A 13,002-nucleotide genomic window follows, 5' to 3' on the forward strand; every position below is an offset into this window, starting at 1 on the left:
TCCTTTGTAGGGACATGGATGCAGCTGGAAACCATCATTCTCAGCAAACTATCACAAGAACAGAAAACCAAACACCGCATGTTCTCACTCATAGGTGGGAATTGAACAATGAGATCACTTGGACTCTGGAAGGGGAACATCACACACCAGGGCCTATTGTGGCGAGGGGGGAGGGGAGAGGGATGGCATTGGGAGTTATACCTGATGTAAATGATGAGTTGATGGGTGCTGACGAGTTGATGGGTGCAGCACACCAACATGGCACAAGTATACCTATGTAATAAACCTGCACGTTGTGCACATGTACCCTAGAACTTAAAGTATATATATATATATATAAAGGCCAAATTTAGACTTCGAGTTTAGAGAAAATCTGAGGAGTAAATCCTGAAGTTGAGACACAAAACATGCTTAGGATATCGCTTGGCAAATAGGAGGAGGAAGAGTGTTCTGGCAGGAATCAGAGCCCATGCAAATTCCCTGAGCCTGCAGTTCTAGAGGAATTAGAAGTCCAGTGCAGCTGGAGTATGACGTGAGAGATGAGACTGGAAGGGGAAGGCCATTCATGCAGTCTATAAAATCGGACAGGTTGAGATACCTGGGTTCCTCTGTGGATCCACCCACTTGCTGTATGCAAACATTCTTTTTCTCATCTTCATTTTGTCTCTGTTTCACTATGTCTACAAGAAATTACAGAAATTGAAACTAAAGGGACAGTGTGAAGTGACAAAGACTGCAAGCTCTGCCTCAAAATCCAAGTTCCCTTCTTCTTGAGCAAACAGCCAAATACAGTGGACCAGCCTCCTCTGCAGTAGGTGTGGCCAAATGGCTGAGTTCTGGCCAAAGGAATGGGAGTAGAAGTAATATGCACAAATCCACGCCCAGCCTGTGAGACACTGCCATGCATGATCTTCCTTTCCCTGGTCTCTTCTCTGGGTAGATGCCAGTGGTCAGGGGAAAATGATGGGAAGAACATACTGATGATGGCAGCTCTTCGATCAGCCTGGTCCTTCAGTGACTGCACATACTGCATGGAGCAGACACCCATTCACTCACTCATCACCCCGTAAGGAACAGCCACATTGGATGGTTACATAAGATAGAAATGAACTTCTCTTTGTATTAAACCCTAAAATGTGGAGGTTTATTTGTTAATGGAGCTGATATTATCCTAACAAATAAAAGCAAGATCTCAGGAAACAGCTCTCTCTGGATGGAGGACATGTTTCCCTTAGCCAGCTGCTTAATGGCAAAAAGCAAAAAAAGACATCTTTCAGCCTTATTGAGGAGCTGTGGAACAAACTCCCGGACAGCTCAAACCATAAAAAGGGTAGTTTTAGCTTTACATTTTTAATGTGCAGAATATACTGAAAATAATCAGAAAATTTCTCTCTTCTTCTCAAAATAACGTGCAGAGAATTTATATTGCAGACATTTTAACATTGTCACTAGTCAAAAGAGAAAATCCCCTGACAATATAAAGTTCTAAAATCAAACATGACATAGCTAATAAATTCCAAAACTTTCTGAAAAACTACAACTTCTATTATCAATTTGAAAATTCATTGATATTCCTTCTCTAAAGGTCTTTTATGTCTTGCATATCCTTCTTTTTCCTATCACTTTTCCATCTAAGCTTATGAATCCAAATGTCAGTGGCTAGAAATGATTTCCACTTTTCAGCAATCACACACTTAGCAATCAACCAAGCAAGATGAACTATCTGCTGTATATTTATTCAAATGTACAACTCTAAATCTACGTCAAATGTAAGGAGTGGAATGCAAAGAGGTTGTCCCAGGATGGAATTACAGAAGCATAAGCCAGAACAGATGTGCTTTCAGCTTCAAGTATAAGAAAATCTGACTTTCAATGGGTTTAAGATATGGAGTGGGATATTTTATCACTAAATAATAAATCTGATATTAAGTTATAATAATATATTTAAGATTGCAAAGTAGTATATATGTATATGTGTGTATATATGTATACATGGATGCATGTAGTTATATGATTACTAAAACAAAAATTCAATGAAACAAAATACACCACATGCAATGTATTCTGATATTTCCTCTTCTGTTTTATTCAGCTTCATTTTTAAAAGCTATCAGTGACAACCAAACCAATTGAAAAATGGGCAAAATATCTGGACACTTCACAACAGAAGATATGCAAATGGTCAATTAACACATTAAAATATATTTGTCAGAGAAATGCAAATAAAATCCACAATGAGATATCACTAATGCATACTAGAGTGGCTAAAATTTAAAACTGACAATACTAAATTTTGGAGACAGTGTGGAGCAATTGGAACTCATGTCCATTGCAGATGAGAAAGTAAAATTTTGGAAAACAGTTTGGCAGCTTTTTATTAAATTAAATTTACACTAACCATAAGACCCAATCATTCATAGAATTTATCCTGAAATATAAACATATGTTCTCATAAAGTCTTGCACATAAACATTCATTGCAATTTTACTGATAATCCCCCCAAAGATGGAAATGACCATCGCCTACCCTTAACAGGTGACTAGATAAATGAATTGTGTGTACTCTAACAAAAATATACTACTCAGTAACAGAAAGGAACTATTGATCCACACACATGGATGAACCTCACAGACATTATAATGAGTGAAAAAAGATGCAAATAGTATATACTGTATGATCCCATTTACATAATTTTACATATAAGAGAAACTATTCTTAATGACCAAAATAGATATCCATGCTGCCTGGGATCTGGAGGAGAGGACTGCCTATAAAGGGGTTCAAGGGAACTTTTTATGGTGGTAGAAATATTCTCTATCTTAGTTACCTGAGTCTCTATGTTTGTCAAAACTCATGAACTGTACACGTGTTAGAATGGGTCAAGTAGTTTGGGTCCACCAATGGGTAATGATTTACCATTTGAAAAAACACAAGTTTGTTACTCAAATATCACAGGGCTTTCTAGAATCCAAATTGTTGGTATAATAATCCCGTAGGCTATCATGTTACTCATGATTAAATATGGCATGACAATTAATTAAGAGATCTGGTACCAAACACTTCCAATTAGCACAGGCTTTCAAAAATCTTTCATCCTTCCTAATCCTGTGACTAACAAAGTACTTTAGTAAAAATTGCTATACTGTTTAGAGAGAACTTTCTCTTCCTTTTTATGTGACCTAAGCAATAGCCAAGCAAGGCATTTACTTTTATTCCTCTTTTACAGTTGAGTAATTAAAGTTTAGAGTCATAGAATTAGTAAACACAGAGGTGGACTAAAATCCATTTGTATCTGAGTCTGTTTCCCATTACATCACAGATACCTTTCAGAGCACTGAATCATGGGATCTTGACTTTTGGTTTAACTTCTTTGTTAGTAGGACATCCAAGAACCAGAAGACATATTAGGTACATCTTATTTGCTTTCACAAAATAGAGTTTAGTTCTATTGCTATCATTCCAACCCACAGATCTATACTTTATGGGTTCTATAAGATCAAATGGAAGTCGCCTAGCAACACAGCTTTAAAAAAAGATGTCCTTTACCTAAGCATTTCCATTTTTCTTCCTCCAAAGAGTTGAATCCTCTTTCCTCAATAGATTTGGCTAGTTAATCAAAAAGGAGAAACCATCTGAAGAGGGAAATCTATGACCTCTTCGTCAAGGAAAGTCATATTATTCAATGCCAAGAAAGGCTATTTTTACTTTCATCCGATGGGCTGTGGGAATTTTTTAAAGGTCAACACCATGGAAGTAAAAGAAGCAACATTTAAGAGGAGCTCCCATAAATCTCCCTCCTCTTAACAGCCTCAAGGCTGACCCTGTGTTATTGGTGGCCAGTTGGCTTGGGTAGTTTGAACTTGGTATATAACAAGGACAAGGGAGTAGCTCTATCCCTGGGGGGGGGGTCACTAAAGTAGCTTCAACATGTTTTAGAGACACTCAACCCACCACTGACACCAGCAGGCACAATGTGAGCCCCCAAAATGTAGGTGAATCTCCCTTAATTCATGCTGGTTCTGGAAGAACAGGTCAGCAGCATCCTTTTGGCAGTGAAACAAAGGTAGAGTATTTGTAGTTCACTTTATCCTTAGAGCACGACCATGAGGCCCATGTTTTAGATAAGAAGGATGGGACATATTTAGTCAACATAATGGAATCACTCTAAGCTATAGCAAAGGAGATCCTGAAAACCCCATTCATTAACTCTGTGACTCCAGGAGAACCAGTTTATTTCTCTGAGCATCAGTTTCTTCATCTAGAAAGTTAAGAACAGCTCATTCCCTACTTCAGGAGGTTGTTGTGAAGTTTAAATGGGACAAATGTGGAAGAGCTGCAGGAATTGTTGAAAGCTCCATAAGGGTTCATGGCCATTCTGTTCTTTATCAGGATCTTTTTTTTGTGAGAGAAAATTAGTTTTTGCTCAGTATCTTTGTTAATTAATTCAACAAAGGTTTGTTGAGTGTCTACTATGTGCTGGACAAGGGGCTGTGTATAAGAAGTGAAGAGGAAACATAATAAGATCCTGACCCTCATGTAGGGCTGGGAAGTATAACAGGAAAGGGAGGCTAAGTGTGGCAGATGCTGTGATGTGGCACTCTGGTCCCCCTCTGGTGTGAAAGGTCTCATTCCCCCACGTGCTGGAAGTGCTATTAGCCTGTTAGAGGGAATGCCTGGGCTGAAGAGAGTCACCTTGCCCAAGGCCACACCCCCTTTCTGGATATGAGGAATTCATATCCAATAACTGATTGGAATGGGAATAAAAAAGCCCAGTCCTTTGCCCTGAACTGGGACAAATGTGAACTGTCTTTTCTCTGCAGAATTCCTCATAGGTCTGGCTGACATTGGAACTGTATCTCAGCTCAGCTTTCCCCTCTGCCCAATACTGCTCCCTTCCCTTCCTTTTCCTTCCACAAATATTGGCCCTGGAGAACTCCTTAATTAACTTCCTACACACTGATATCTATCTCAGAGCCTACTTCTATGATGCTTAATTTCATGTGTCAATTTGGCGAGGTTATGGTACCCAGTTTTGGGTTAAACACCAGTCTAAATGTTGCTGTGAAGGTATTTTTTAAATGTGATTAATATTTAAATTGGTAGAATAAATAAATTTGAATAAAGCAGATTATCCTCCATAATATGAGTGGGTTCATCCAACAAGTTGAAGGCTTTACAAAAACAGACTGAGGTTTCCCAAGGAAGAAAGAATCTACCTCTAGATTGCCTTCAGCTTCAAGACTGCAAAATCAACTCTTCCCTGGGTCTCCAGCCTGCTGGCCTGCCATGCAGATTTTAGACTTGCAAGCCCCAGCCCCCATAATCACATAAGCTCATTCCTTGGGAAAAAAAATCTACCACCCCCCCCAACCCCTGCTCACTCTCTCTCTCTCTCTCTCTCTCTCTCTGTATGTGTGTGTGTGTGTGTGTGTCCTATTTGTTGTTTCACTGGAGAATCTTGACTAATGCAACTTTAATACAACTTCCTAACAACTCAGCTATGACATCTGCTATTTATTATACAGTGATAAATGATCTGAGTTAGCACCAGGACTGGTGTCACAGGTATGCCACCTGTGCAGTCAAAAAGGGCCCCACACTCAGAAGGACCCTGGTTATATGCTCTGCAGTCATTGCCTTGAAAATCTTAGTAATTTTATCTTCAAACTTGTGTTTTATAAAAGAGCATGTGTTTAATCAGAGGAAATACATGTGACATGCATGCTCACTCTTTCCTGCCAAACAATTTGCAGGTAACATTTACGATGCTCTGTAACCAAATAATTCCAGTGGATGCGTGAGAGCTCAATGAGGCTCAAAGTGACCAAATAGTTCCATTGGACCCACCGTGCATGAGAGCTCAATGAGGCTCAAAGTGAGTACAAGATAACAGAGTTACTTCTACATGTGCTTTAGAGAGGTGAGGGACAGCTGACAGCCCAAGGGGCCACACTTAAGGCTCAAACCAGAACTTGTTTCAATCACAGAAGGAATGCAATGGTATTCTAGCAAACATGTATGACCAAGAAACACTATTATATTATTTTTTAAAAGTTTGTATCACTTCCCCATATTAGCCAACAACTTATGCTAAAAATTATGACACAGAAAGTAAAAGAGGGCAACTCATAGTTCCTTTTTGTTTCACTCCTTCCTTATTCATCAGTAAGCTGAAGGTAGAAAGTATTGGTGGAAATAGCAAAGACTTAGAACCAACCCAAATGCCCATTAATGATAGACTGGATAAAGAAAATGTGGCACATATACACCATGGAATACTATGCAGCCATAAAAAAGGATGAGTTCATCTCCTTTGCAGGGACATGGATGAAGCTGGAAACCATCATTCTCATCAAACTAACACAGGAACAGAAAACCAACACCGCATGTTCTCACTCATAAGTGGGATTTGAATAATGAGAACAGATGGACACAGGGAGGGGAACATCACACACCAGAGCCTGTCGGAGGGTGGGGGACTAGGAGAGGGATAACATTAGGAGAAATACCTAATGTAGATGATGGGTTGATGGGTGCAGCAAACCACCACAGCACGTGTATACCTGTGTAACTAACCTGCACGTTCTGCACATGTATCCCAGAACTTAAAGTATAATAATAAAAAAAAAAAAACTAAGTTCAAAAAAAAAGTATTGGTGAAATATTTATCAATAAATCAAATTTAGAAATGTTAAGTTAGTTTTGTGTATATTTTTCACTGTCTGGGAAGAACAAAATATTGCGTGTGCAAGCTATGAAATAAGACTTCTATAATTTCACTGATTCTACATATGAGATCAATGCTCTTAACTAAACTGGCATTTCACAATATAGAGGTGAATGGTAAAATTTATGCTAACAATTTAAAATTTTTTTTTCTTTACTTAGGATGACATTAAATAGAAAATAAATAGCAAATAGCAAATAAATACACAAGTCGAGAGAGATCATGGAAGAAAGGATAAAACTTTGTATTGTAGGATCTTTAATAGACTTTTTCCTGCTTTTTGAACAAGGGTCTGCCATTTTATTTCACACTAGCTTCTGCAAGTTATGTAACCAAACCTGGTTAGCAATGCATCTTATGGGTACATAGAGGTGGGTTTGATGAATGCTTCTCAAAAGCTAAGTCCCAAGAGACTGTTCAGACTAGCTGAGGAAAGTATAGTTGAGGGAAGTAAAGAAGAGATTCCAGGTAGAAGGAATAGGATCTATTAAGTCTTCTAGCTTAGAGAGAGCATGTTTCCTACAGAACACAAGATACCATTTGGCTTAGTTGGATCTTACATCAGGGCATTTGGAGTCAGGGGATGTGAAAGGAGATGAGTCTGAACAGTGTTGCCCTGTGAGTCCTGCACTATCTAATCTTTTGGCCATTGACTTTCCTTTCACCCAAACGTTATAATCCAAGTTATTCTTTAAAGATCAAATGTAATCTCCTCCTTGACTATTCCAGGGTCATTTTTTAAAGTGTGAAGACAATTCACTGGAGAAAGAATAGTCTTGCCAACAAATGGTATTGGAATTATTGGATATGCTAGGAAAATAAATTTTAATCCATACTTTTTACTATACACAAGAATTAATTAAAATAAATCCTAAACCTAAATGGAAAATATAACATGATACAAATTACAAAATAAGGCATAGCAGAAAATCTTCATGATTTTGAATTAGGCAAAGGTATCTTAGATATGATACTAAGAGTATGATTCATGAAAGTAAAAAGGTGATAAATTAAACTTTATTAAAATTAAAATGCTTCCTCTTCAATGGACACAATTAAGAGAATAAAATACAAGCCACAGACTGGTAGACATATTTGCAAAGTATGTATCTGATAAAGAACTTGAATCCAAATATATTACAATTAAAAGTAAACAGTAAAAAAAGAAACAATGTTTTCATGGGCAAAAGATTTGAATAGACAATTCATCAAAGAAGATACATGGATGTCAAATAAGCACATAGAAAGATGTCTAGCATAATTCATCATTATAAAACTGAAAATAAGTATCACAATGAAATAACAGCATATATGTATTAGAATGGCTAAAATTTTAAAAGCTGATGATACCAAATGTTGATGAGGATATCAAGGAACTAATTCATTGCTGATGGGACTGTAAAATGGTATCATCACTTTGGGATTTTGTTTAGTTTTGTTTTGTTTTTTGAGACAGACTTGCTCTGTTGTCCAGGCTGAAGTGCAGTGGCAGGATCTCGGCTCACTGCAGCCTCCACCTCCTGGGTTCAAGCGATTCTCCTGTCTCAACCTCCCAAGTAGCTGGGATTACAGGCGCCCGCCACCACGCTGGGCTAATTTTTGTATTTTTAGTAGAGATGGGGTTTCACCATGTTGGCCAGGCTGGTCTCGAACTCCTGACTTCAGGTGATTTGCCCACCTCAGCCTCCCAAAATGCTGGGATTACAAGCATGAACCACCACGCCCAGCCAGTATCATCACTTTGGAAGACAGTTCAGCAGTTTCTTAAAAACTTAAAAGTACACTTAATATATGATTCAGTTATTCCACTCCAGTATTTACCCAAGAGAAAAGAAAGTATACATCCCCACAAAGACTTATGCTCAAATATTCATAGCAACTTCATTTTTATAGCCAAAAGCTGGAAACAATGCAAATGTTCAGTACAAACACACTTTGCCATATTCATACAACAGAATACTACTCATCAATAAAAAAGAAATGAGCCAGACACATGAAACAACATGGATGAACCTCAAAATATTTACGCTTGGTGAAATAAATCAGAGGTTAAAAAGAGTACACACTGTATGATTCCATTTGTATAAACCTCTTTAAAATGTAAGCTAATTTATAGTGACAGGAAGCAGATGCAGTTGGCTGCAGACAGGGAAAAGGGGGATATAGAAGAGGAGGAGAGACCATAGGGAGTCGCCAGAGAAAGAGATTACAAAGGAGTATGAGAAAACGTGAGGGGGAGGGTAACAAATATGTTCATTATCTTGAGTGCTGATGGTTTCACAATTGTGTATGTGTCAAAACTTTTCTAATTGTACACTTTAAATATGTGCAAGCTATTGTACATTGATTATATATCAATAAAGTTTTTTTAAATCATCATCTGGAGATCTATTATACTATTTTGTCCATTTTTACATGTGTTTAAAATATTCTAGAATAAAAGTTTGAAATGAAACAATTTTGTCTCTTTGGTGCAATATAATCAGAGTCATGGTAATAGAAGTGGCCTCCAAATGACATTACATCAATTCCTTTCCCTCACTGGGAAGGTCCACAAGTGATTTCAGTGTTTGTGCATGTCATAACCTAGGTTGTGTTGCTAGAGTTTTCAGAAGCATGCTGGGCTTGCACAAATTTAATTTGATCCCTAAAATGAAATTCTTCTATTCTCCCCTACTCTCACTGCTCACTGCATCAGGGCGATAACCAAATCTGTTCATCGCTGCTAGTAGTTAACATTTTGCTGTAGATTCTGACTCCCATGAGAACAAATAGAGTGCAGAGAAAAGCAATGCAAATGCAAAACAGGTATTTGATTGCTCAATCAGCTGCTTTCTCCCTGGTAGCTGTGGCTGATCTGAAGTCAGGCGGGGGCTGAAATGACAATCAGACCTGACTTGGATCTGAGCTCCACTGTTCACTAGCAGACAACCTTGGGCCAGTCACTTCCCCTCTCTCCACTCAGTTCCCTTCTCTGCAATATGAGCGGCTTGGTCTCTAAACTCTCTCTAAGGTTTCTTAAAGGACCAAATAGTTACAATGTGTCTTCTTCTGTTTTCTATATCCTCAAAGAATAATAAATTGTAGGCCGAGACTCATCAAGGATTTTACAATGTGGGCACCAGGCTGTGACTGGTGAGGACTGGGAGGAGATTTTTTCTGAGTTGGATGAGTTTTATCTGGGTTATAATGTCAAGTTCACTGTATGTGAGTTGGAATATGCATCTTGATCAGGGATTATTTGTTGAAAATAATAGAATCCCATTTGTACTTCTCAAGTAAAAGGGAAATTTTCTGGAAACTGCAGGGATGTCTTAGAACTAAAGTAGATGACGCACAGCAGGTATTACAAGAGGCTGAAACCAGAGACCATAAAATCATGAGCAATGTCACTCACCTCAGCTTCCCACTTTTGTGCTCTTGCATTTTTTCTCACCCATGTGACTGCTGTGCTCTCTCTCACTTACACACACACAACCACTGACTCTGTCTTCACAAAGTCCTTCCTCTCGTCTTTCTGCAAAGCAGCCTTCTAGCATCAGTGGCATATAGTAGGAAATGGCTCGACACACCTCCCGCTCCAACCCTGAGCCCCACCTAGTTAGCCCCTCATTGGCAATTCCAGATTCCCTAGTAGAAATTGATGTACTGGTAGTGGGTGGGGTGGGTCAAGAGGCACATAGAACTGCTCTCATCAGGGCCAGAGGCTTTTAGAAGGATGGCATGAAATGATTGGTATAAAGACCACCTTGGGTAGGGTTTGGGAATCTAGCTTAATGCCCAAAGAGCAAGTTTCTTTCCATAATAAGAGCAGTGATCTTAATATCTCAGACCCCTAAAACCTTATAATTGAGGAGCTTAGGTTCAGCTAGTTGTGGCAGAGCTCGATCTGGAATTCTGGCTCAGTACTCAATCTCCAGCCCAGCATTCTCCTTTAGAATGAGTTCTGTCAGAGGTTTTTCCTCATGTCCAGGATAATGCCAATGTGGTAATAGTCTAGTGACAGGAAGGATGCTGGTTGTGATGACCCCAGATATTGAATCATTAAAAAAGGAATGGGCCTTTGTGATAGGCTGTGTTTTCCAAAGATGGCCACACCATCCTTCATCCCATGTGTGACCCACATATTTCTCCAATGAGTGGTGGGGTCTATGTCCCTTACACTTAAAGCTTGGCAGAATTCTGTGGCTTCCTCAATCAATAGAGCAGAAATGATGCTATGTGAATTTTGAGCCTAGATTAGCAAATGCCCTTCATATTCCCCATGTTCTCTTGGTACCCTTGCTCTTAGAGCCTAGCCCAAACTAGGCCCCATGGAGAGGCCATATGTAGGTGTTTAAGCTCAGAGCTGAGCTGAGGTCTCAGCCAACAGGCAGAATCAACTGTCAAATATATGAGAAGAAAACGCCTCCAGATGATTCTAGACCCCAAGCCATTGAGAAACGCCCAGAGTTTGAATGTGAGGCCCCAGAAATCAAGGAGCCATCTCTGCTATTTCTTGTCTGCATTCCTGAACCACAGAATCTGTGAATATAATGAGGTAGTTACATTGTGCCAGTGAATTTGGGGGCTAGTTTGTTATACAACAATAATAACTAGAACCACACTGGTAAACCATTTTAAATCATCTATCACCAAAACCTTTAGGTCTTAGAGACAACTTTTCTTGGGTATCCTTATCCTATGCATCATTTTAAGAAGAAAGTCTCCCATTGTATTACTACTGGTTGTTTGATTAAAACAGCAATAATAGCAACATATGCATTAAACTCAAAGTCCTGTATTTGCGAACACTTGTTTCATTACCCATTGCTGTAGCGAAGTTATAGTCAGTGTCTGTCATTTCATAATAAGGCAGAATACCCTCATGGCATATCTAAGCATCCTAAAGATTGTCTATTCCCTATATTTTACTCCATTCTTAGAATATTTTCTTTCAGTTAATGCTGACTTTTCCCCCAGCTGTGGCAAAGCTGAGAGATTCCTGGTTTTTCCTTCTCTCAGTCCTTGAGAGAAGCATCATTTCTGGTTTTAGCAATTTCTGGAGGATGTCAGTGTCCAGTCCCATTGGGCTGAGAAAGCTGGATTCCAGCAGCTTTCCTCCTCACTCCATGCCCAGCCCCCACGGTGATAGGCATGGAACTTCTGGCTTTGGCATTCATTGGTATTTTCCTGTGGCCCTCAGCCATGCCTCCTTTTCGTCTGTTTGCTCCCTGATATGGTCTGAATGTGCCTCCCAACATTAATGTGTTGGAAATTTAATCCCCAATGCGGTGTTGGGAGGTGGGGCCTTTTGGAAAGAATTTAGGTCGTGAGGGCTACACCTTCATAAATTAATTAATGCCACTATTTTTTTTTAAAAAAAAAGGCTTTTGGGAGTGAATTTGCTTTCACTTGCCCTTCTGCCTTCCCCACATGCAGCAAGAAGGCCCACACCAGATGCCAGAGATTGATCTTGAACTTCCCAGACCCCAGAACGGTGAGAAATAAATTTCTCATCTTTATAAATTACCCAGTCTGTGGTATTCTGTTATAGAAGCACTAATAGACTAAGACAGTCTACATCACTTCAGCCATGTTCTGATAATTATACATCGACAGAGCCCTAGTGTGTTTACAGAATAATGCATGATCATATCTCCAACATGAATATTTGTCATGTGTTGGGCACTGTGCTGAGTAGTTGGGATACAAAGATAAAGGAGATATAGGGCAGGTCTGTAAGAGGCTCACAGTCATCACAGAGCTTGCATCTCCTCCTCCATCAGCTGCCTGCAGGGTCTGCTGCTGTCCCCTTTTGGTTTCCCACCCTCCAATCACTGATTTTCAAGGATAAACAAAAGCAAAGCTTCCACTAACTGAGACTTGGGAGCATTTCTTAATATTACTGAGTTTCCATTTCTTCATGTGTAAAATGGGAATGATACTGCCTGGTACATAGGTTGTGGGAAAAATAAAATACAATGTAAGATGCAGAGTTCAAAACTTAGCATATAAGAGGAATTCAGCAAATATTACTATTCTTTCCTGCTCTAACTCCATACTACTATCCCAAATTATTCTGTTTTATACTTTAAAATCCCCTTTTATGCCCCATTTCTCTGACTGCCTGCCCATTCAATGATTTTGGGGGAATTTCTGTGAAAAAGAAAAGTGGCAGGGTAAATCATAAGGTCTATAAATTTCAAGGTCAATATGTGCCATGCTGGTAGTATTTTAAAAGTCATCCAACCTCACCCCCTCATTTTACAGAGGTAACTTTATCTCCTGTTCCC

The 13,002-nt window shown here is 39.1% G+C and overlaps 1 protein-coding gene across 1 annotated transcript in view; it reads right to left on the reverse strand.

Moving 5' to 3' along the window:
* Nucleotides 1-13,002, reverse strand: part of CPNE4 (copine 4) — a 659,177-nt gene that overhangs the window by 625,309 nt on the left and 20,866 nt on the right. The window lies entirely within an intron of this gene.

This window comes from Rhinopithecus bieti, unplaced genomic scaffold (assembly GCF_001698545.2).
Source record: "Rhinopithecus bieti isolate Rb0 unplaced genomic scaffold, ASM169854v2 scaffold_21219, whole genome shotgun sequence".
Lineage (NCBI taxonomy): Eukaryota > Metazoa > Chordata > Mammalia > Primates > Cercopithecidae > Rhinopithecus > Rhinopithecus bieti.